The sequence below is a fragment of the Periplaneta americana genome, chromosome 5, assembly GCF_040183065.1.
Source record: "Periplaneta americana isolate PAMFEO1 chromosome 5, P.americana_PAMFEO1_priV1, whole genome shotgun sequence".
Taxonomy (NCBI): domain Eukaryota; kingdom Metazoa; phylum Arthropoda; class Insecta; order Blattodea; family Blattidae; genus Periplaneta; species Periplaneta americana.
In genome coordinates, this window is record NC_091121.1 from 81,066,767 (window position 1) to 81,092,551 (window position 25,785).

A 25,785-nucleotide genomic window follows, 5' to 3' on the forward strand; every position below is an offset into this window, starting at 1 on the left:
ATTCCAGGCTGCTGATCCATAGACTAAAATAGGTCGTGATAAAATGTTGTACAATTTTAATCTTATATGTTTCTGTACTAAATTAGGTTTGAAAACTGAATTGATAATGCCGATAACTTTTACAAAATTTGTTATTTTAGTATCGATATCCTTTTCTTTTTCATATTAAAGACGGTAGCCTAAATAGTTAAATGTGTTAACTCGTTCTAGAATTCTGTTTTCGATACAGATTTTATTTCTTATTGGATATTTACCTTTAAAAGCCATAAATTTTGACTTTTCTACAGAAATGATAATATTTTATAGTCTTTTGTAACTGTGTTTAATGAATATATTATTGAGTTTTGGAGATCATCTCCTGAAGTGGCCAATAGAACCTGGTCATTTGCGAAGAGGATTATATCTATTTTGGTCCGTCTGTTTATGGGAATATAACCTCTGTTTGAGTTTTGGAAACGCCATTTACATATCATAGAGTTCATGTAGATTATAAAAAAGCAGAAGCGAGAGAGGACATCCCTATTGTACACCTGTGTTAGTAGTTTTAAAATATGTTAGTTGATTATTTACTCTAACGTTCTTTTAATATAATTAATAGTTTTTTTAATTTTTAAAAAGCTTTTTCATAATCTATGAAAGTCATTCGTATTGCTAAATTAAATTCTCACCATTTTTCTAATATAGGCTTTAAAGTGAAATAACCATCAGCAGTTGATCTGTCTTTTTAAAACCATTTTTTGGTCTTCAGTAATCAATGTCGTATATTTAGTAACGGTAGTCAGCTTCTTTTTCACAATAGGTGAATGAATTTTGTATCCAGCAATAAGTCAACTTAGCCATCTGTAGTTTTCACATCTTCTAATGTATCCTTTTTAAAAATGGGGATTATTATTGCCTAGAGGATCTGCTCCACACCAAAAAAATTTTAGAAGTTTCTGAAGAAATCGGATGTCACTAAATTTAAATAATTTCTATCATTAGGTACTACAGCTAATTCCGTCTTACAGGTGCCATCCTACATAGCTTTTATTCGCTGTGGGCAATCACTAATCTGACCTTCTGACCACTCTCTTCTTTAATCCACCTTTCTACCCTTTCATTTTTACGTCCAGTCATCCATATATCCCTCCGTCCGTCCGTACATCAATCTGTCCGGCTGTCCTTCCTCCCATCCATTCATCTATTCATTTATCCATCTGTTCTCCCACCCAACTGTCCATCAATACATTCACCTATCCATCCATACATTCACTTAACCGTCCGTCCTTCCATTTGTTCGTTCACCCAACCACATATCAGTCTGTCCGTACATTCATCTGTCTAACCAGCAAACTATCATCGTACATCCGTCCATCAATTCATCTATCCGTGTATCCGTCGGCTGTCCATACATCCATCCATCAATCAATTCATCCTTCCATCTTTCCGCTATCTATCCATCCGACCATCCATACATCTATCCGTGTTCATACATCATTCAGTCGATCCGTACATCCATCTATCCGTCCATACGTACGTAAGTCCATCCATCCATCCATCGATCCATCCATCCATCCATCCATCCATCCATCCGTATTATCTTATGTTGTGTGTTAAATAGTACAGATCTATGTCAGGTTTATTATGTCATTGTTATTTGAAGTTCGCAATAACCAAGTTGGTGCCTTGGCATTGTATTATCAGTTTTTAATAAAAATGAAATTCTTCGTATATAGGCACCAAATCCATTGTGGTTATAGGTCCTAAAGACTCCTGGCTTTGATTTTCGAATATCTTAAAAGATTTTGTGTATTAAAAATGACTTTCGGAGTATTCTTCGTGTATTTCAGTTCCTCTTAAATCCTAAGTTAATTATTACTTTCTAAATCATACATAATCTTAGCGATAGCTTCGAATCTCGTTTTTTGATCATTCAATGTTTCTCTGTCTTAGCGGTTTGCATTTTAATATCTGTTTCGATAGTTTACTTCCTTCCATTCTTAGGATACATTGGAGTGAATCTTGTTGACGCTATTCTGTCTACATACACAGATTGCTTATGTTTAAATGCATTGCAATGATTGTTAGATGCATGATTATTCATCCATTTTAAAACACTTACTTATTTACAGATCCTTCAAATAAACTGTGATTTGAAGTTCTGATATATATATATATATATATATATATATATATATATATATATATATATATTTTAATTTCTTGTTCTTTACATTTTCCAACATCGTACAGATCAGCAGCAAAATGTCTCATTAAATTCTTTGATTAATTTTCGGTAAATTGTTTCGCAACAATTTCTTATTCTTCTTACAGCACAGTTCTGACTTCTGGAACCATTGTAACCTAAATTATAGAATGTCGAGATAATTTTCCTTCATTTTATTATTTAAAGTCGATTTTCTGTAATGCAATATAGGCCTATTGAGAGAAAATGTATTCCAGTGTTGGCATTATGTTCAATGCAATATTGTTGAACCATTTGCAGGCTTGAGTCACGTGACTGCTTAGTGTGCCGTAATTATTCAGCAGTATTGCCCCTGGCCCAGGAACAAGCCACTAAATAAAATGAGACGATTAGTTGAAGGTCACACATACCCTAGGGAATGAAGTCACAGCTTTGATTCGTGTGGGGATGCCGAACAACAAAACTGGTTGTTCTTCTCTCTCCTTAATTCTCCATATGCATTTCACTTCTTCTTCTTCTTCTTCTTCTTCTTCTTCTCGTCTTTCTATCTATCCTCAATTTTCTTCCTTTTCGACTTCCTCTTACTTAACACTTCGTCTTCTTTCTCTTCATTCTAATTTCCTCTTATTTTTATTTTTCCACCATTTTCTACTTTTTTGTTATTGTTGGTTTCCTCCATTCACTGATTAATCCAGTTTTATTGTCTTCATCTAGTTTGATTTAGTACCTATTTAAGATCTCTTCTAGTTTGAATCTTTTTTTTTAGTATGAATATGAATAATATGAATTTATAGGCCTATTAGAACTAGACTATATCTTTTTTATTTTACTTTTCTCTCCCTAGTTTTACTTTTTTTCTTTATTCTTTTTTTTAGTTTTAATTTCTTTTCTAGTTTGATTTTTTCAGATTAACTCTTCCAGTTTTTTCCTTTCAGCTTTACACTATTTGAGTTTGACCCACTTTTATAGTTTGACTCTTTTCCCTAGTTCGAGTGGTGCTGTCTCCTTCCATTGAAAGTTTCCAAGCATTATGGAAGGTTTAAGATTAAATAATTGTCACTTTACCCTAGTTTGACTCCTTACCTCGGTTTGACGCCTTTCCCTAGTTTGGATCTTCTCCATAATTTGACTCTTCTCCCTAGTTTAGACTCTTCTTCCTAGTTAGACTCTTCTCCCTGCTTAGACTCTCCTCCCTGGTCTGACTCTTCTCCTGGTCTGACTCTTCTCCCTGGTTTGACTCTTGTTCCTGATCTGACTCTTCTCCCTGGTTTGACTCTTCTCCTTGGCCTGACTCTTCTCCCTGGTCTGATTCTTCTCCCTGGTCTGACTCTTCTCCCTGGTCTGACTTCTCCCTGGTCCGACTCTTCTCCCTGGTCCGACTCTTCTCCCTGGTCTGACTCTTCTCCCTGGTCTGACTCTTCTCCCTGGTCTGACTCTTCTCCCTGGTCCGACTCTTCTCCCTGGTCCGACTCTTGTCCCTGACCTGACTCTTCTCCCTTATCTGACTGTTCTCCCTTATCTGACTGTTCTCCCTTATCTGACTGTTCTCCCTTATCTGACTCTTCTTCTTAGAATCTTCTCCCTGCTTATACTTCTCCCTGATTTGACTCTTCTCCCTGGTTTGACTCTTCTCCTTGGTTTGACTCTTCTCCCTGGCTTGACTCTTCTCCTTGGTTTGATCCTTCTTCATATAGTAGTTTGACTCTTCTCCATAGTTTTGGCCCTTCTGTATAGTTTTGGCCCTTCTCCATAGTTTTGGCCCTTCTCCATAGTTTTGGCCCTTCTCCATAGTTTTGGCCCTTCTCCATAGTTTTGGCCCTTCTCCATAGTTTTGGCCCTTCTCCATAGTTTTGGCCCTTCTCCATAGTTTTTGCCCTTCTCCACAGTATTGGACTTTCTCCACAGTTTTGACCCTTCTCTACAGTTTCGTCCTTGCCTATAGTTTTGATCCTTGTCTATAGTTTTGGCCCTTGTCTATAGTTTTGGCCCTTGTCTATAGTTTTGGCCCTTGTCTATAGTTTTAGCCCTTGTCTATAGTTTTGGCCCTTGTCTATAGTTTTGGCCCTTGTCTATAATTTTGCCCCATTTCTATAGTTTTTGCCATTCACCATAGTTTTGCCCTTCTTCATAGTTTTTGCCTTTCTCTATAGTTTTTGTACTTTTTTGCCCTTCTCCATAGTTTTGACTCTTCTCCTAGTTTGGCTCTTCTTCATAGTTTTGGCTCTTGCCCGTACAACTACAGCCTATTTATTTTATTTTACTTTTCTCTCTCTAATTTTACTTTTCTTTTGTCTACTGATCCGGTTCGATTCTCTTTGGGAATGATTAGCTACTGTAGTTGGTTTTTTCCTGAAGTTTTTTCCAAATGTACTGCGAATGTCAGGTAATCAGTGGCGAATTCTCGACCTCATCTCGCCAAACACAATCTCGCTATCATCAATTACATCGACGCTAAATAACCTAGTAGTTTATACATAGTCGTTAAATACCAACCATCATCATCATCATCATCATCATCATCAAGACGATTCACTACTTCCGTTCCTGATAAAATGGGTCACTCCAACTCAGCCGCGGTCTTTCAACGTTCTACAAATCTACAGTATTATATTTCCTGCTTATAATAGGGCATCAGTTTTGGAATTTTTCAATTCCATTGTATGGTAAAACCATTCGTTTCTATACACTGCTCCGCCGATTTAGTAGAATGCGTTTGAGTCTAAAGGAAGCAGAAAACAGTAGCCTAAAACGTGAGAGAATCCAAACCACTGCATACCGGTAAAGGCTAGTTCACAATAAACCGAGAACGGAAACGACAACGACAACGAGAACGAGAACGGAAATAATGTTAAAATAAGTGTATTTAAATGTAAGCGTTTACAATTGACTATTGTGAATACTCTTATTTAAATATATTTATTTTAACATTATTTCTGTTCTCGTTCTCGTTGTCGTTTCCGTTCCCGGTTTATTTTGAACCAGCCTTAAGACATCATGTCACAAAACGTGGTCGTCTCAGTACTTTTGACACAGCATATTTTATTCAACGACTAGAAACGGCGCGAATATTAAGGATATTGCTGAAGTAATATTTATTATTGTAATTTATGTGGAAATACAATTAATTTGTGTTAACGCTCTATTAGAGTCACTTTTTTAAATTAATTAAAAACTCTTAAATGCCCATCCCCGTATGATCGATGTTTTCCTGTTCATAATATGATATTCGTTGACTTTAATGACGTACTAAGACCAGATGTAGTCTGGTCTTGGCTCTATCTAAACATGATACTTGCCGATTGCAGGGGACTTGCTCCGCGTGTTATATCTAAGTAGGTGAACATTGACTTTATACTAAATCAACGAAGCAGTGTAATTATAATTTCTCGTTTGTATATTACTTACTTAATTACTGGCTTTTAAGGAAGCCGGAGGTTCATTGCCGCCCTCACATAAGCCCGCCATAGGTCCCTATCCTGAGCAAGATTAATCCAGTCTCTACCATCATATCCCACCTCCCTCAAATCCATTTTAATATTATCTTCCCACCTACGTCTGGGCCTCCCCAAAGGTCTTTTTCCCTCCGGCCTCCCAACTAACACCACAGTCTACTATATACAGTCGCGAAGCTCAATATGTACTAAAAATACAAACATGGGTAGTTGCCCACCACTAGGATCGCTACTATCGCCTCATCATCGCAGATCTCTCTCCTAGTAGACGACAAAATATGTTACACTTTCGTTCTGTTCTTTTGGAAAAATTAACACCTTCCTTCCATTATTGAAATATTAAATCATAAAGTTAATTTATTATTTTAATGAAGTATATTAAATTCCACCATAAACTCGAAGATACCTGCAAGAAATAGGTTAATATTATTTTTGTTTGTGCAAAACGAACTGAAATTTACTATAATCGCTTCACTCATTCAAGATTATAGCGATAATTAACTATGAAATCAATAAATATTAATTTGCATTTCCCTTTACAACAATAATAATGGAAATATGAATTAATGGAGTAACTTACTTGTACCGGTACTTATAGTGTAGGCTTACGTAGTTAACAAAGTGGGATGAGGTTAAGCAATAATAATCACACCAGAAATGGAAATAAAACGTGATCAATAAATTTTATTGTAACAGACTTTTTCTTCGTTTCTAGTAAAGTAACAAATAAAAATAACAACAAAATTAACAGCTATAATTAAAAACATATCCTTTGAAAAAAAAAAGTAGGCCTAAGCAATAATAATCCCACCAGAATTGAAAATAAAACGTGATCAATAAATTTCATTAAAACAAACTTAATTTTTCTACGTCTCTAGTAAAATATTATTATTCCAATTATTGTATTTTAGCCATTAACATTTTCATTACAACCAATTACGAACATTTCACAAGCATCAATGTAAAATACGCAACGAGCTAGCACTCGATGAAAATACGACACAGTCCAAAGTCGACCGTGGACAGTCTATTGTTTCTAGTTGCTAACCGCTTGGAGCGCTTTATCACGAGATTTGCAAAAAATCACTTCAAGCTTCGCGACTGTATATAGTAGACTGTGCTAACACTCTATATGAATTTCTCGATTCGCCCATACGTGCTACATGTCCTGCCCATCTCAAACGTCTGGATTTAATGTTCCTAATTATGTCAGGTGAAGAATACAATGCGTGCAGCTCTGTGTTGTGTAACTTTCTCCATTCTCCTGTAACTTCATCCCTCTTAGCCCCAAATATTTTCCTAAGAACCTTATTCTCAAACACTTGTTATTTATTCCTGATGTCTTTATTACGCTAGTGATACGGAGGAGATCTCACCACATGCCTTGAAATTTTTATTTCCACTCTTATTTTGTCACTTAGCAGCCAAGTGTCAGAATCATGTTAAATATTTTGTGCATTTTATTATTGGTAGAAATATTTTAAACATGTCTTAATTTTGTCACTTATCTTTATTACTTGATTTATTTTTTCTCTCGTATGGATATTTTGAAAGCCATTTATATTTCAGTAAAAGTGGTTGTAGTCGTTGTCTCATCGTATTTTTTCGATGTTGTAATTAGCCTTGTGCTAAGAAGAGACTTGTATACAGGGTGTTTCCGGGCTAGTGTTACAAACTTTCAGGGATGATGGGAAAGGGCACATGTATCAATTTGAGATAAGGAACCCTGGTCCGGAAATGACTGAGTCGAAAGTTATAAGCAAAAATAGTTGTGTGGAAATGAAATTGTAATTTGGCACCACGTGCCCTCCTTCCCTTAACATATGGAACAGTTGTGGAAAGATGGTATGGGTCGGATGTCTCTTACGTGGGTACTTGTCCCGATACAATCTGTGAGCTTGTCTACTGTTCCCATTGGCTCATCCGTATTCGAAACTCAGGTATGCATATTCCGCTCTCATGTACTTCTCCATTTCACTAGGACTGATCGACTGGACCCTGCAACTTGTACACATACACTGCTGTCTATAGACTGCATATCAGGACCGACCATGTCCGTTACACATTACGCTATCTGCATTGCTTTAGTGTAGTTTCCTGTCCCCATCCCTCAGACAGCGCACTGAATGGAATACTGTAAATGTAAGTAGACAACGTAAACAACGTCAGATGAATACAGTATGTGTAAGATGTACAGATAAATACATATAAATAAGGTGTACAGAGGAATAAAATTATTTCATTTCCACACAAATATTTTTGCTTGTAACTTTCGACTAAGTAATTTACGGACCAGGGTTCCTTATCTCAAATTGATACATGTGCCCTTCCCCATCATCCCCAAAGTTTGTAACACTAGCCCGGAAACATCCTGTATAAAACGGTCATCGCAGTTCAAACTGACGGAGCTTGACATGAATAGCATTCTCAGTTTCTTTGTAAAATATAAAGCGAAAACATAATTATGATACTTTATATGCTTCTAATTATTTATTATCATTCACTATCTGCTCTATAAAAAAAGAATATGAGGACGTAGTGAAGTCTTTGAAATCTTAATGTAGTAAAACCAGAAGCTTAGTACACCTCTCATACATTTAATGAATGTGTTTTGGAGATTAGCCTGACAAACAAAGATCAAGGTCGTGATAGTGTGAAACAGGTGTTGAGTGGTTCTTTGCCATGCCGCCGCCAGTTTGCATCTCGTTCTTTAAATTGTGATGCTAAACGATTTACATTATAGAATGGGTCTTCTCTTCAAACATCTTATTCTTTACTAAGTCTTCATCCTGTCCTAGTTTTCTTCGTCCGCTTCCTTGACACTATTTACTATACTGTTTCATATTTGATTCCTATAACTACAAAAGTAATTTTAATTTTGTATAAACGTTCTGCGGTCCTACATATAAGTTACTTCTGTCATTCGACACTTTATCGATAAAGATATCGACTTCTAATTCCCGGCAGACGACCTCCACGGTGGCTCAGCGCTAGCTTAATTGGCCTATAAGCTAAGAGACCCGGATTCAAATTTCGGTCGATGCACCTTGGAGTTTCTGAATTTACAGCATTTGTTAAGCAAGGCTGTGGTACAGGCTACACAGGTTTTTTTTTTTCCTGGTATTCTCTATAACATCCCAATAATTCTTAATGAACATAATTCATTACAAGTGTAATATTGACACACCGCCTGTATAAACTTTGACTACTTGGTCTACGTTTCTAGGCACTAGCGACATCTATGAGCGGAGGCGAATAACGAAAAGTTAAAGGCACTGCCATTACAGAAAAAAAATCCCTGCAGATACATAAAATGTTTGATGAACAGAACAGGGAAAGACCAGGTTTTGTCACATCACTTCTGTTTCCTTGTTGTTCTTTTTTTCAACAATTGGCATATTAGTATGTTATTTATTTATTCATAGTTTTCTGCCCAAAGGTAGGTCTTACACTGCAAACCCAAAATTCTCCAATCTTTCATATTTTCTGCCTTCCTCTTTGCCTCCGCATATGATACTTATATCGTAATGTCCTCTATCATCTGCTATCTTCTTCTGCTCCGAACTCTTCTCCCGTTCACAGTTCCTTCCAGTGCATCCTTCAACAGACAGTTTCTTCTCAGCGAGTGACCCAACCAATTCATTTTTCTCTTCCTGATCAATTTCAGCATAATTCTTTCTTCACCTACTCTTTCCAATACAGCTTCGTTTCTTATTCGACTGACCATCTCACACGCTCCATTTTTCTCCTTATCCATTCTTCTTCTATTCGCTTATCTTCGCTTCGCCGTAATGTCCCTTTTACAATGTCAAACTCCACACAAAGCACTTCACTAGTCTTTTCCTTAGTTCTTTTTTCAGAGATCTGTAGAATATGCTCCTTTTTCTATTAAAAGCCTTCTTTGCCATTGCTATCCTTCTTTTGACTTCCTGGCAGCAGCTAACGTTACTGTTTATAGTACATCCCAAGTATTTTAAGCTGTCCACTTGCTCTACGGCCTCATTTAGAATTCGCACGTTTAACTTCTTTATTTTTCTTCTGATAACCATGGTCTTCGTCTCGTTTGCATTTATGTTCATCCCATACTGCTCACAGCTGTCATTTAACTACAGTAGTATATCCCTCTTCTGCTAACAACGCCATATCATCAGCAAATCTTAAGAACTTTATTCTTCTTTCTCCTACTACAATCCTCCCATATTCTGAAAACAGTTCTTCACTAAATCCTCCAAATATATGTTGAACAGTATAAGTGATACAAGGCATGCTTGTCATACTCCTCTTCCTATTTCACTTCCTTCTGACATTTATTCTGCTATCCTGACAGTAAAATGTTAATAGAGTTTAAGTAAATCTATTTTGACTCAGTTTGTTAACAGTAGAAAAATGGACTGATTTACATTTTTGTAGTTTAAAGTATTTTCATGAAAAAATAGTTAAGACTTATAAGCAGTTGTTCTAGTTTATATTTTTAAGATAAAATTACTTTTGTGAGAGGAATGTGCGAATTCCTTAAATTGTTCGTATGTCATAGCACTCTATCAAGGTGTTAATTTTTATTGTAGCTAATTGTGTGGATACCAATTACGTTTTTGCTGTCATAATACGTATAATGCTTTAGTATTTTCAACACGTTCTATATCTGAAAAAAAAAAAAACTATTGGATGTTGCAACGCACTGATTATGTAAACTGATCCTTGTACTTCAATTGTTTAATAATACATTAACCACACGAGAGGTGGAGCTGCATGATTGGACATGACGGTCTCTCAGAGACTCTCTGTCACCAGGCCAAGCCCTCGTGTTGGCCTTTATCAAGTTATTACAATTACCGCGTCTCTTTTAGTCTTTTTTTGACATGCCAGCAAGCTGTCCAAGTAGTAGGTATAGGTGACGTCATCTTCACTGAATTATTAGGCTGCTTTTTATATAATTTTATGAAGATCTGTAAGAAAATGGAATAACTAACCACTAAAATTAAATTTTAGAAGCTTTTTGTAAGTTTATTATTACTGAATATGAGGATAATAAGAAAAACAAATGCAGTTTAAGAAAAGTATTGGAGCATCGGTTTTCTATGCCGGAGACTCAGGTTGAAATCCAAGCAACTCCAAATGGAATTGTGGCGTATAAAAGCGGTGTTGGGGCAGATTTTCTTGACAACTTTGCTTCTCATATCGTAATCCGCTTCTTTTTCATTTGAAGAAAAAATTACAACCTGTGTTTCACATAACGTTATATCACGAGGTACTTACGGAGCTTGATAACAATTCAATCGTAATTACAAAAACCCCACATGTCCATTTGAGTAAATTTTTCAGGAGACACAAAAAGCTGATTATATTCAAAAGGAGATTAATCGAAGAAAATTTGAGAGTCAAATATGAACTTAGATTTAGATAGCATGAACTTAGATAAGCTTTTATACAACGGACAGTCCCGTGTGTGGTGTGGGAGAATATATAAATTTTCAATTATATTTCTAGCATTAAATTCAGTTACAATTTATTTTATATATTTTAACAGGAGGATATCTAACAGTTCACTATTTTCTCCTTGCGAGAAATTTGCAGATCGTTGTTTCTTAGTTATATTCTTATTTATTTACTCGTCCCAAGGAATACAGAACTGGTGGAGAGGGGTGGAAAGCATTGGGAAAGCGTTGGTTCCCCGTCCACAGTCCACCGGCGTTGAATGACGTATCTGTGGCCCGTACGCAATCACACAAGACAGACACTGAATACAAGTCCCCTCCCCTACCAAGTCAATGACGCGGGGATGGAAGGAAGGTGTGAGTGACATATTCGATGAGTGACGTAACGCCACAATTGTCGCCCAGTTCTCCAAGCCTGCACTACACTGCCACAGGCTGCTGGAACTCATCGTTGCTTATTATTGAACGGGGAAACGAATTTTGCAATTAATTTGTTTTGCTTTGTTGCAACGTCCACTTTTCAGAACTCAGATAAGATTTGAACTAGATTAATGTAAACCGAGTTTGGTATTATACAACGCGACCAAGTCGTAATCTTAGTTTCTTTTTCTGAACTTGATTCTGAATTAACTCCAGTCGTTTGTCTTTATGCAACCGGCCCTATGTGTTCTAAGTTTCCTCAGACCTTCAGAAAGACTACTATTGTTTTCATGATAGCAATGGATCAGGCGTATCCTAACATGTAATGGTAGATGCATGGCTTGAAACTTTAAAATTCCTGTAAAGTTTTGCTTTCTGATTCAAAAATTTGCTTGGGCGTGGGTTCGATTCTCGCGTGATTTGATTACCTAGTTGCGTTTCTCCTAAATTTTTTTCCAACTGTAAGGCGGATGCCAGGTAATAACATAGCAAATCTTCGGCCTCGTCTCGTTACCACCAATTTCATCGACGCTAAATAATCTAGTAGTTGATAAAACGTCGTTAAATAACGAACTTAGAGCCGGAATTATAAACTCGTTTAAACCTTACGTTCAGTTTAAACTGATGTTTTCGTTCTGCTTCGTATTATAAACTTTAACTACCAGTTAATCTTGAGTTAACTTGAGTTTAACTTGAGCGGTAGTTCTGTGCCGTTTAAACTGTAGTTCAAGGCTGAACAGTACAAGATGATGGTTCCCGCAATGCACATGGATATGGCAGATGTTTTCCAAGAACTTATGAGTGACGTTGAGCGAGTGATCGTTACTGAGCGACCACGGCGGCTAAGAATTTTTCGAAATAGAGTGCATCACTTTGAAATATAAATGAACACGAGTTTTAAAACAGATTGAGGCTTTCGAAGTAGGCAGTCCTAACCTTCAGAATTAGGCACTGTAAATAATTAGCACTATAAAGCGCTAATCTTGTTTCGAAAATTTAAAAATCGGATACAACATGCAACATAAAGATGAGTAAGTGCAAAAATATGTTTTAGGTTAGAGTTTAAAAGTTATTTGAAAAAATAAACGATTTCTTTTTTATTTTAAAAACATTCTCTTGAACCTCTGCATCAGTTACTTATGCTGCGTTTTTTTTCCTCTGGTAGAAGGTATACTGAAAACGATGGGAGATTTCGGAGGTGTCCATAAATCTACTGTAAGCCTACTGCGCATTGTACTGTATGTGGCAGACAGGCTCCTGGTAAGATTTACTACGGTGCCTGATTTAAAAACACATTAGACTCATAAAACTAATTTTATTGTTTGACTGAATTTGTTTCGTAAATATTCGAGACAACTTATAAAATACGCACATTAATATTATTACCTCATTAATCACTTGATTTTGTATGGAGTTCAGTCGCGGATGGTCATGCATGTTTGCATCACAGTCTAGTATATACAGTACAGTCACGAACCTTGAGTTGTTGAGGGTACCAGGAACAATAGACAGTGCCGGTACTATTTCGCATTGTTTGTGCTGAGGCGATAGTAGCGATCCTAGTGGTTAGCAACTATCTATGGATGCATATTTCCTACGTATAGAGCTTCGTGACTATATACTAGACCATACCTGCACAAACAGCGCTCAACGAGCGCGCGCGCTCTTTCGGAGCGGGAGAGCTGTGTTTACCGCTCGCCGAAACGGAGAGGAAGATACGTCAGAATGACATAGACTTGCTATAGGTAGAGGAGAGGGAAACGACCACACAGCTATCTAGTGGAGTGCAATGTGTATTCTCAGTAACTGTTTCACGTTGCTTACCTACTGCTACAGTACAGTATAGAGGAATCTAAAAGACGGAACATAACATTTAACATTTAACGATTTACAGCTCGAACTTATTGATCTTCAATGTGACGTAAGGGCTAAAGATCGTTTGAATAATACTACTAGTCTGGTTGAGTTTTACAAGACTAAACATTAGCAATAATATCCACGACTACACAGGCTGGCTGTGAAAATGATTGCTATGTTTGGCTCATCATTTATATTTGTGAGCAACTGTTTTCTATAATCAACTTTAATAAAGGCAGGCATCGAACATCTTTAACTGATGTTTCATTGCGATCAGTAGGCTACTGTTCCTTTCTGCTGCCAACAGCATATATCCCCGTTTTTTTATGTACTGATAAATAAAAATATAACAAAATAATATTGTACATTTAAGTAGCTATAGAATTTCTATTATTTGTGTAAAATAAACATTTCTTTATTAATTAATAATAGTCCAAGATAGTTTTGCAAACACTGAACGGGAATTCATTTCATAAACACTCGTACTTGTGTATATTTTGTACGAGATCACCCCTTCTTCCAGTCGACCCTTATACAGAGCGCAGTCAATATCTGCCTCCGCTCATGAGCTGTGAGTCGGCTCAGAGAGTGCAAACCTTGTGCCGGCCTGTACTATACTCTGGTTGCGTTGTGTTTGGGAGCGTTAAGAAACTATTTGAGGTTAAATCTGACAAGCATTTTGAAGTAGGCGGTATTGGTCCTCTACATGTTTTTTTTCTCTGTTGTCGAAGAACAAATATGTTTCTTAATGAAGATTCTCCACGAGTGTCGGCTATTTTAAATCAATAATATAATTAAACTACTGCGATCGTCTTCTTTCCTTTCCTAGCAGTGATACTAATCGTATTCCACTACGGTTTAACTTAACCAAGACTCTGTAATACGGCGCGTTGAGTTAAACTCTCGATTAGGTTTAATTTACGTTTAACATAATCTTTAGATTAACCGTATTTATAAAACCGAGCCTAAAAAGACATGAGCAGGATTTAGTGTCTCTCCTGGAAGAAGTATAGGAATTGAATGTCACTTACGTTGACTTTAGAACATGAATTCGTAAATCTCACGTCTCGAGGTAATGGAGTATTTAGTGTAAGTGTGTGGGGTTCAATCTTCGAGGCGAGACCTTCGTAATTACATGATCGGGACTGGAACTGCTGTCCTGCATGGCACAGAGAGGCACGACCCTGACTCCCCACCTGCCTCACAGCGTGACCTGCACTGCGCAGGCGTCAGCGTCGGTGACGTATGTGCCCACACATGACACCATGATTAGAGCAGCGAGTTAACGAGTATGTTGTTTGCATTTGTTAGTACAGTCTTATCTTGAACATGTGTTAACAGGCAATCCTGGCTCTAGCGTACAAGAAGAGAATTATGCTTCTGTGATCACCGGCTTTGATAAAACTGTTTTGAATGAAAGTTAATTTTAAAACGAAGTATAGCAAAACCAAATTACGTAATGCTTTAAGGTAGCGTCTACCATATTAATTGTATGCACTGTATTTACCGTACCTTTCACGCACTTCATATAGGTAGCTGCGGTATCTCAGTGCGTACACGTGATACAAGTAATGTTAGAGACCGGACTAGTTAATAATTTATTTTATTGCCTTTTTTTCCATGTTTTTTTTTATTGCAATTTGTTTATGCAAGTGTTTCTTGTATATTTGTATTGCTTCCTTCCATAACGCAGTGCCTTACTGTGTCGTGTCGATAATATTTCAGCATGATTCTCTTATTGGAATTTATCGAAAGTTTACTGACTACTGTTAAGTAATATTTAAGGTTCGGACAAAGTAGCTGTAACAGGATAGGCATTCTTGGTCCGTGCGTTTTGTTTACAAACATTAACTAGTCGCGTGAGGTGTATATCAGTTGCGAGCGAAAAGATTAAAAATTATTTAGTTGCACGAGAACTGCTTCGACGTAAACAAATCAGTTGCGCGCCGGCATTCTCTATGTAAGCCAGCGGTGACCAAAACTCGAACTGCAGTGATTACATGCGGCAGACAGCTTACGAAGTATGGAGACGGAGGAAAGGTACTTGGCATGAAACTACAATCAGTGGTTGTTCCTGTACTATTGATCAACCCCGCGGATAAAAATCTCAAGCTTTGATGTATCATTAATGCCACTGCTGTCATCAAGAGCCAATGAATAATAAACGATTTTTCTTGCTTCTTTTTTAACCTTCCTCTTGAATATAATCAGGAATTTTCTAAATTCTTCTCTCGATACTTGGTCGAGAAATTCATAGTTTTTCAAAATTAAAAACTTCTTATGGACAAGTTACATAAGCTATTTTAATTATTATCCTTTTGAGAAATTCTGTTCTATTAAAAGGCTTTAGAGCACGAGATATTTCAAACCCCACTAGGTAGTTGACTCACATTTATTTATGTCATCTTTCTCTTCCTGGCTATGATTTAAGACATGTCAATTCCAAACGTTTAATAGTTCGTTGGCACATAATATTAAATTAGTTTTTCTACAATATTATTAGTAAATGGTTAACTAATAAATAATTACCCTCATCTAAAGATTAAGAAGATTAAAACTGAGAGCAAATCTAATAATTTTATCCTTCTAGGAAAAAGATCTAAAAATATCAATATTCATGCACGTACAGAAGAATTATAGAAACACATACTTAGTAGTCAGTAATAGTAATAGCAATAATAATAATAATAATAATAATAATAATAATAATAATAATACATTGTTCAGCGTGGCAATTAATGTTTATATATACTCCTAATTGAACCGTTGAGCAAAGTAAACATATTACATTTCATCCGACAGAACAACAAAAAAGTTCTCCTTCTCATTCTTTACAAAACCACCTCTTACTGCTTGTAGAGACAGAGTTTGTAGAGCGACATGATACCGTCACTGCTTGCTTGCCTTCGGTACGTGAATGAAATACACAGCAATGTACAGGAAACTCCTCGTACCCGTTTGAATGTCTGTGAATACACGATGTAATCACGACACCCTCTTTGGTCACCGCTGATGTGAGCACATCAGTTGCGCGGAGAGACTTTCGTGAAAATTTGCTCCTAGTCAATAACAGTTCTTTAAACATAGTGTTCTTTGCGACTGAGGTCAATCTGTGGTGTCTCTGTGAACAAGGTGAAATTTCTGTAGACGGTACTTTTCAATTTTGTTACAAATCCTTTTAATAGTTTTCTACTATACAAGTTCATATAAATGTCCAGTATATTCCAGTAGTATTCTGCCTATTGCCAAATAAAAAAGCAATCGCGTACCATAACGTTTTCCGAGAATTAATCAGAATTTGTGCTAATATGAGCCGCAAGTTTCAACCTGCACATAGCACATTTCGAAGTATCCATTCACAAAGCAGTAAATAAAATGTCGCTCTCAGCATTAATTGTAAGTTGAGGTTTCATTTGACCCAGGCAAGGTGGCAGAAAATTCAGAATTTGAACCTTTCTTCAGGGCACAAAGATAACAGTAAAATAGATAAATTGCTTCACTGGATATTTGGCCTAACATTTGTCGCTCCGGAAGAAATTGAAAATGCTTTTGTTGAGGATATGATTAGTATTCAACCAAACTTTCATTCTTTCCTTCCAAGATTTGAGCTTCAGATACAATTACGTTTAACAGAACCACAAATGCATGCGAAACGTTTCATAAGGCATTTTTTCTTAATTTTAACTCTGCACATCCACATATTCATAAATTCCTCGACGCTATCATTCAGACAGAAAGTAGTACATACATGACAGAGGTATTATTCCCAAGATGAGTCCAACATATAGAAAACGGAAACAGTATAGTGAAGAACTGGTTAATAAATACAAACGTGGGGACATTAGTGGAATTGATTATTTAAAAGATTTTTATTCGCTTTGACGAGTACCAACTACATGCTTCGACAATTTTTATTCCTTTGACTAGTACCAACTTCATTGTCCGATTGAAATAAATATTTTTAACTATACCTGCCAATAACATGCAGAGAGTCCTAAGTATCTATAAAATGGGAAGGAACATATTGCAAAAATATTACCGCGCGCAACTGATGAGTACTTGGAATGGAATGGAATTTACGGAGGGGGGCACTATGGCCCAACACTGCGACTATTTAGATCTATTGCGCTAACACTTTAGTGGCGCATTTCCGAACCCACACCGGCTGACAACACTAAGGTTCTCTATGTACCCAGGTTTCGGGCAGGCAAACCCACTCGTCCCCACCCTCCAGGCCAGCCGGCGATCGGGGAATGCTGTAGAATGATAACGAAATGGAGAAATATTGACGGAATGATGTAAATACCTGATATGGAGAAAAACGGGATAACCCCGAAAAAAAATCCTAACTGCGACCTTGTCCGCCACAAGTGGCCAGGAATCGAACCCGGGCTGCCTGCGTGACAGGCTGAAGGTCTGACCACTCAGCCACTGCAGGGGTGATGAGTACTTACTAGTAACCACCGCGCGCAATTGATGCACAAGATTCATGTAAAAACTTTCCGTGCGCGCAACTGATAAACTCGCGTCGCGTGTTCCTCAGCCATTTCACTGATGCTGTACTACGGGGGGGGGGGGAGCTCTCTTTCCAGCAGGTAAAGTTTTAGCTAGTGGAAGGGGGTAGTGTATACTGAAGCAAGTCAAAGGCCTATCCTGTACAGCTATACAGCCTAAGCTGATACAGCTACTTTATCCGAACCTTATTATAATTATCAGTACTTCGTGAAGACATGGGCACATCAATTTTCGTTTTCATAATACAGCCAGTGACAATTTGTAGAATTAATGAAGAGCTGATGAAGTAGAAATGCAGTTTATAGCTTGCAAAAATGTAACATTAGCTATAAATATGATTCAACCACATATAAAACACTTTAACAATTATCATGATTTAAGAAACAGTGAAGTTCTACTTTCTTCCTTAACAGTTTTCTACTCCTATGGTTTAATCATCGCGTAGCAGGATAAAGGAGAGTTGCCCACCCATGTTTTTTGACAAAAAATGTTTGTCTTGACCAACCCAACGTCCAAATTTCACGAGAGAATCTCTGCGAGGGGAGTACGGTCCTTGCGGGGTAAGAGGAGAGAGTAAGCCAGTAACTCAGCGTTCTTGAAGGAGCAGGTGGATGGGAGTGATGTCATTGGCCGGCTGGTACAAACATGACTCAGTCAATGGCCACTCGGTTCGGAGTTGAGGGTAGGTTATAAGAGTGGGGAAAAACTCGCATTCCTTGCTCGGATCTTCTCGTGAAATGCGGACTGTACCTTCCAGTTTGTGTGTTGGATTCTGAAACATAGTGTATAAACATGTATCTATTCATGATACAGGAATAAGAATGTGGACAGAGATTTGTTGTTACGAGCGATTTATTGAAACGAAAGAGTTGAAATTTACACAGAGCTAAGGAGCAGTTGTTGGCAGCAGGGTCACATCGCGCGGCGTCATCATCAAAGAAAGCTTGGCAGTGCGAGTGGTGATGTCTTCATCCCCAGTACGCGATGGGGTAGTAGGGATAATACGAGTATGCGTAGGGATAGTACACAGACTCGGATCCTGCCAGGGCCTCCTTAGGGGCAGGGCCCGCCGCTAAGGGACGAGGTCCCGGGAATGCGGCTCCGTACGCCATGGCGACCAGGGCAGCCAACAGAACAATTGCAACCTGAAATAGATATATAACACGGTTAATATATGAGGAAAAGCCAGGAAGTAAACTTCAGTATCACCTGTAATGGTGATATTTTCACTGTGAAGCTCACTTCGTTGTTTACTGATTCTGCAAGCTTCTGTTTTTATTTATTTATTTAGTAAATTTATTTCTACTGGCAGAATTAAGGCGTTAAAGTCTTCTCTTCCACTCGACCAGTATAAGAACTAGGAATGAACCACGATCGAGAAAACGAGACTAACAGCGCCCGCAAAGCCGAAGACCCGCACGGCAATGTTGTATTACGTCGCGTCTTCGACGTAAAGACTGGTTGTAAGTCTTCCGAGACACGATATTGATCATCTCCCGAAGTCCCGAAGTCAGCAGTTGTTTATACCTGACTGAACTTTTATCTACTTTGGCACCTGTTATATATGTATAAACAATCAAATATCCTATTTGAAACATCATCTCTACCGTTCAGTGTATAATAATCCGTTCCCCAGTCTTTGATTACTAGGCCCTTATTAAAGGGCTAGGAATTTTCTTTTCATATGTTTAAGATCAAGTGTGCAATCTCAAGTAAAAAGATATTGTCATGTTTTATGTTTCTTAGAAATGCAAATTTATTTGAGAATTGTTTTTTTTATTTATATAACCGAAATATATAATAGAACCAGAACATTTTGATAACTAAGATACTATTCTATTTTGTTTTTTGTCTCATTTAAACATTTATAATGTTATTTATTTCAATGATGTATGTTATTCAAAGTTACGGAATATTTCCTCGCCAACCAAATGCTATTTCGAGAATGACGAGCGAGATTCGAAGCGTATGAGAATGACGAGACGAGACTCTAAAGACAAATGTAACGAACACAGCGAGCGAGAGCGGCAGTTAGTTTTGTTCATCTCTAATAACAACAATATCAAATATAAAAACTGCAGAAATACAGGACCAATATTTGTCTGTAAATGAAATTTTCCTTCATTGTCCAGCAATTTCTGCCACTCATCCGTAGTATGTGTTATAGTCCTATATCACTTGTCAGGTTCAGCCTGTCTTCGGACAGTTGACTGAACAGACACAGAAACTTTTTCACTTTGTAAAATCTACGTTTTTTTGTATTAATTTGAATTTCTGACAATCATACTCGTAGAACCTTAGGTTCAGATATTTAGGAGTGAAAATTGGTGAATTAAATTTAAATGAGGAAGGAATAGAAACTGAAATGTCAAATTCAAATATATGTTATTACATGATCAGTCAGTCACTGAGTTCCAAATTCATATTCAGAAACAGAATTCAGGATTTATAGAACAATTATTTCACCTGCTCTCCTCTATTGTGTACAAAACTGAATACTGACTAAGAAAATCTGCCGTACACTGATCACACTTGTCACGAAGTATTGACAAAATTCCGGCACATCCGGCGACGCTGATATAACCTCTGCAGTTGCGAGCGTCGTTAAATAAAACATAACATTTTTTTTACATCCTCTGACAGACATCGTCGAGTGAGATGTACTGCCCGATAATAGATGCACATATCAGCCAGAACCTCAATGAGATGAGAATTGTACTAGTATGTCTTCAAATCATAAAAAAATCTTTAATATTCTCATAGTATGTCTTCGTTTCTTTATCAAGACGTGATCTATTTATAATATAATATGATATAATATAATATAATATAATATAATATAATATAATATAATATAATATAATATAATATAATATAATATAATATAATATAATATAATATAATATAATGTAATCAAGTGAATATGTGAAACTGATTCCACCGGATTTCATATGCTATCGACAACAGTCACTGCGAGTTTTTAAACCACTCTTCATACAATTCTGCAATAGCATGTTGCATTGCAATTTATATTTAATAGTAGGCGCTTATTATTACCTTATTTAATATTTTTGATATTAAGATTTCGGAATTTGCAGTTAAAAAATTGAATTGGAATAATACCGTTACATTTACAGGAATTTCGCTGAACATATATATATATATATATATATATATCATAGCTTCAAGAACCTCTCTTGGTAACGGGACGGACAGGTAGGTTTCCCTTTCTCTATGTCGTCGTAAACGCCACTTGCTACGCGATACTCACAGCAAGGCGCATACATGTGCCCCTGTTGCACTAACATAAATTGGAAGGTCAGGAGGAAAAGAAAAAGCGAATTATCATTCAGGAGGTCACGGTCGAATGGAAATAACTTCCACTTCTTTTTGTGTAGACAGATATTCACTGTAAGAAATTCGCTCTCACATCTCAGGCTTTTTCCGCTTCTCTCCAGTAAGTCGTAATACGAAGATCAGTAAATTTCTTAGATATAAAACTCTAACGAAATGTGGAATTTTTGCACTTGACATGACCTTATCAAAATCCTGTAGTAAGTACCCGGAAAATTCTGTAGCATTTATGGTGGTGAGTGGTCGTGGGTTAGTTTATTTCCGAGTATTTCGATTTCTGTGTATATTGTTAATTCCACCATTACTCCAGTATTGTGATATTGCCTCTGAATCATACTTTGTGTCTGCCTATCATTAAGATGAAAAAGGTTTAAAAATAAACGTCAATTGAATTCAATTATTCTTATTTATTGAAGTATTCATTTGAGGACAGGCAAATTTCTGTTAAACAAACATCTTCCGTTTCGATTCAAAATATTACGAACGCAAATCTTACTGAGATCATTTTAAAATCAGAAATGTCTATAGTTTTTGGATATGAATTACTGTGAAATTTTAATTCTCCATAGATCTACTGTTCTAAATGAAAATTTTAGTTCTACAAAACAACACAAAATTTTCCTATCATTGTTTTCCGCTATGACGTAAGGAATTACGTTTACAACTATAAATTCAACGGATCTGAGGAGTGGAAACATATCATTTCCGTATTAACTGAACATGTATTATTTGTAGTATGTTTCAATGTGTAGCCCTAATCGGCAGGCACCGTGCTAACAACATGATCAGGGAATTCCGCTAATTTCGAATATCTGACATTGTTTAGGAAGCTTGTTCAGCAATATAAATCTCCAATAGATTGATCAGTAATAGGTGTAATAATAATAATAATAGCACAGGATATAGGATCGTGGAAATAATATTTCCCTCAGTACGGGTAAAATAGCTGGCCGATTAGCTCATTTGATCGTCCTAGGTTCCTAGGTTCAATCCAGATTGGTGAGTATATATTTGTTGTTACAGAAACTTCCAAAAGGCTCCTAAGTTTACTCAACTTCCTGTCAAATTGAATACCGGGTGTTCACCGGGAGTAAAGGCGGTCGAATCATGGTGCCGACCATACCACCTCATTCCAGAATCAAACTGTGTTATTCGATCATAGAAGTAGTATTTGCTACGTTACGGGTACTTGGTGTGCAAATTAATTGGAACAGATACGAAATCAACACACTTATTATTTCCTGAAGGAAGTGAATTAGAGAGAGGACGCTCTTTATCACCTACCCTGTTCAACATCTACTTGGAGGATTTAGTAAAGAACTGTTTTCAGAACATGGGAGGGGTGATAGTAGGAGGAAGAAGTATAAACTGCATAACATTTGCTGATGATACGGCGTTGTTAGCATAAGAGGAGACGATAGTAAGGGATATGCTACTGGAGCTAAATGACAGCTGTGAGCAGTATGACATGAAGATAAATGCAAACAAGACGAAGAGCATGGTTATCGGAAGAAAAATAAGGCAAGTAAACGTGCGAATACTGAACGAGGCAGTAGAGCAAGTGGACAGCTTCAAATACTTGGAGAGTACTCTAAGCAGTAGCATGAGCTGCAGCCAGGTAGTCGATAGAAACACCTGCGTACCTCTGAACAAAGAACTAAGGAAGAGACTAGTGAAGTGCTTTGTGTGGAGTGTGGCAATGTATAGGGGCAGAAACATGGGCATTACAACGAAGTGAAGAGAAGCGACTAGAAGCATTTGAAATATGGATATGGAGAAGGATGGAGCATGTGAAATGGACAGACAGAATAAGACATGAAGCTTTGTTGGCAAGAGTGTGTGAAGAAAGAATGATGCTGAAACTGATCAGGAAGAGGAAAAGGAATTGACTGAGCCACTGGCTGAGAAGAAACTCCCTACTGAAGGATGCCCTGGAAGGAATGGTAAACGGGAGAATAGTTCGGGACAGAAGAAGATATCGGATGATAGATGACATTAAGATGTATGGATCATATGCGGAGACTAAGAGAAAGACAGAAAATAGAAAAGATTGGAGAATGCTGGGTTTGCAGTGAAAGACCTGTCTGGGGGCAGAAAACTATGAATGAATGAAGAGTTGCATCAGTTAATAAGCGTTATTAAAAGTAGACATTTGATGCTTTTGAGGTTCAAAGAAAACACTATAATAAAATAATATGACTTTACGTTACAATTTAAGAACCTTTTGATTAAAATGCAGTGCATGTGCAACACAACTTGAAGACCAGAATAGTAATTATTGACAACTGAGAGAGTAGTAAGATTATCTTAAAGATGTTACTGAGGAAGAGCTTCGTAGAATTGCACGAAGTAGCTCACCTAAAACCTGCGTACATATTAAGATCGTGAAATATTTTGTATTAGTTACGTATACGTTAGCCAAACTACTATAGAGTCGACTTTCCACACTGGTAACACGGTTTCGATTTCCGATGGGTCCAAGTGAAATTTGTTGTAGAAAAGACGTTGTTTGGTGGTAAGTTTTCGCGGGGAACTCTCTTTACTCTACCAACATTCCACCATTACTCTAATAATAATAATAATAATAATAATAATAATAACAATAATAATAATCATAATCATAATAATAATAATCATCATGTGGTGTTATATAGTTCGTATCCCATGATGCACCGAGAGCAACGCCTGTGGCGGCTTGAAGACTTACATCTTCGGCGCGTTGCCCAGATATGGACGCTTGGGTGAATAACGGAATTTAAGTACACTCGTTGGACAAAAAAGTGTTATATACGATTATCTAAATATATGTTTTGTTGAAAAAGCAATTAAACCGGAAATTGTATGCGAGTATAGGCCTACAAAAGTTTTAAGAGTAAAGTATTCTCTTATTCATGGAAATAACATCTCTTTAATATGGAGGAAGGCCACTGGCGTAACTCGGTCAATTAAGGCGCTTGCCTGCCGATCTGGAGTTGTGCTCGGGCGCGAGTTCGATTCTCGCTTGGGCTGATTATCTGGTTGCGTTTTTCCGAGGTTTTCCCCAACCGTAAGGCAAATGTCAGGTAATCTATGGCGAATCCTCTGCCTCATCTCGCCAAATATCATCTCGCTATCACCAATCCCATCGATGCTAAATAACCTCGTAGTTGATACAGCGCCGTTAAATAACCAAGTAAAAAAACGATGGAAATATTCATATCATCATAATCATCATCATCATCATCATCCTTTATGGAATAAACTTTTTCCACTCTTCAAATCTCTTCACTTCGTCTAATGACGCAGCAAATCTTGTTAATTCTCATGCATTATAATTTAATATCAGTTTAGTTTAACAGATACATTACGACATTCTTATTAAATTGTTCTTATGACTAAATAATATGTATCCTCCAAGAGATGTAGGATCTGATTTCAGTGAACTCTATTTAACTTTATTGGTCTGTAGTCTATGTCCAATTTTGACATCTATATAACGTAATGATAGTACTAATTGTAATTATTTATGGGAAGGTAATATTAAAAGAAACAACTAGCCTATAAACTATTAAGCTCAATGAGAGATTTTCTCAAAATAAATTAAACAGTAGCTTATTAAACCGACAGCATCTTAGGTAGCCTATTCGAACCTGGATTGTAGATTAAAATAACCGCGGTGTTATTTTTAGTAGGTTATTTTACGACATTGTATCAACGTCTCAGGTTATTTAGCGTCTGAATGAGATGAAGGTGATAATGCCGGTGAAATAAGTCCGGGGTCCAGCATCGATAATTACCCAGCATTTGCTCGTATTAGGTTGAGGGAAAACTCCGGAAAATACCTCAACCAGGTAACTTCCCCGACCGAGATTCGAACCCGGACCATTTGGTTTCGCTGCCAGACGCGCTAACCGTTACTCCACAGGTGTGGACCAGCTGGTGTTAATAAACTGTTAATTAATATAAAAGTGTTCACTTACGAGATACTTCATGGTGATGGCAGTTGCTGGTTGTAGTTTCCGTGAGCAGAGCACTGAGTTCGAGACTCTGGGCGGTTAGTGCTGATGGGAGCGCCCATCCCGATATTTATACCTCAACACTAACGTCCCCTCTTCCCCCTCACTCTGTCGTGCGCGATTTACTTAACAATGTCGTCCTTCATTCGTAAAGAAATTTCGTATTTTTTCCGCGCTTTGCATCGTAATCAGCTACGTCCGAGTCTGTGGGAGGGAGAGCGCGCGTGATTGATTGCGGGGAATCGCTGATTGGAAGGAAGGATCGACAGAGAAAGAAGGCAAGGAAGTATGTGCAGTTAGTGTGACAGTTACAAGTATAGACAGCAGGAAATTTACTTATCCATCAGAATAATTGACTGGCGAGTTTGTTATCACTGTCATCACCAATATAATTATCATCACCACTACTTTCATCATCACAATCATTACCACCACCATTATCAAAACCACTACCATTATCTTCCCCCTGTTACACTGACAAAACCACAAATGATTGTGGGCCCTTCCATGCGCACTTTGACAGTGTCTTCTACTCTCCACGTCCGTCAACAGCTACTTTGATAAAAGCCCTA

At 37.2% G+C, this 25,785-nt stretch overlaps 1 long non-coding RNA gene across 1 annotated transcript; it reads right to left on the minus strand.

Annotated features, from left to right (window-relative positions):
- Positions 1-18,698: 18,698 nt before the first annotated feature.
- Positions 18,699-25,416, minus strand: LOC138699875 (uncharacterized). The gene is made up of 2 exons (XR_011332108.1): positions 25,178-25,416; positions 18,699-19,009 (listed from the first exon to the last, which is right to left on the minus strand). It is a non-coding gene; the product is annotated as an uncharacterized lncRNA (long non-coding RNA).
- Positions 25,417-25,785: the final 369 nt, after the last annotated feature.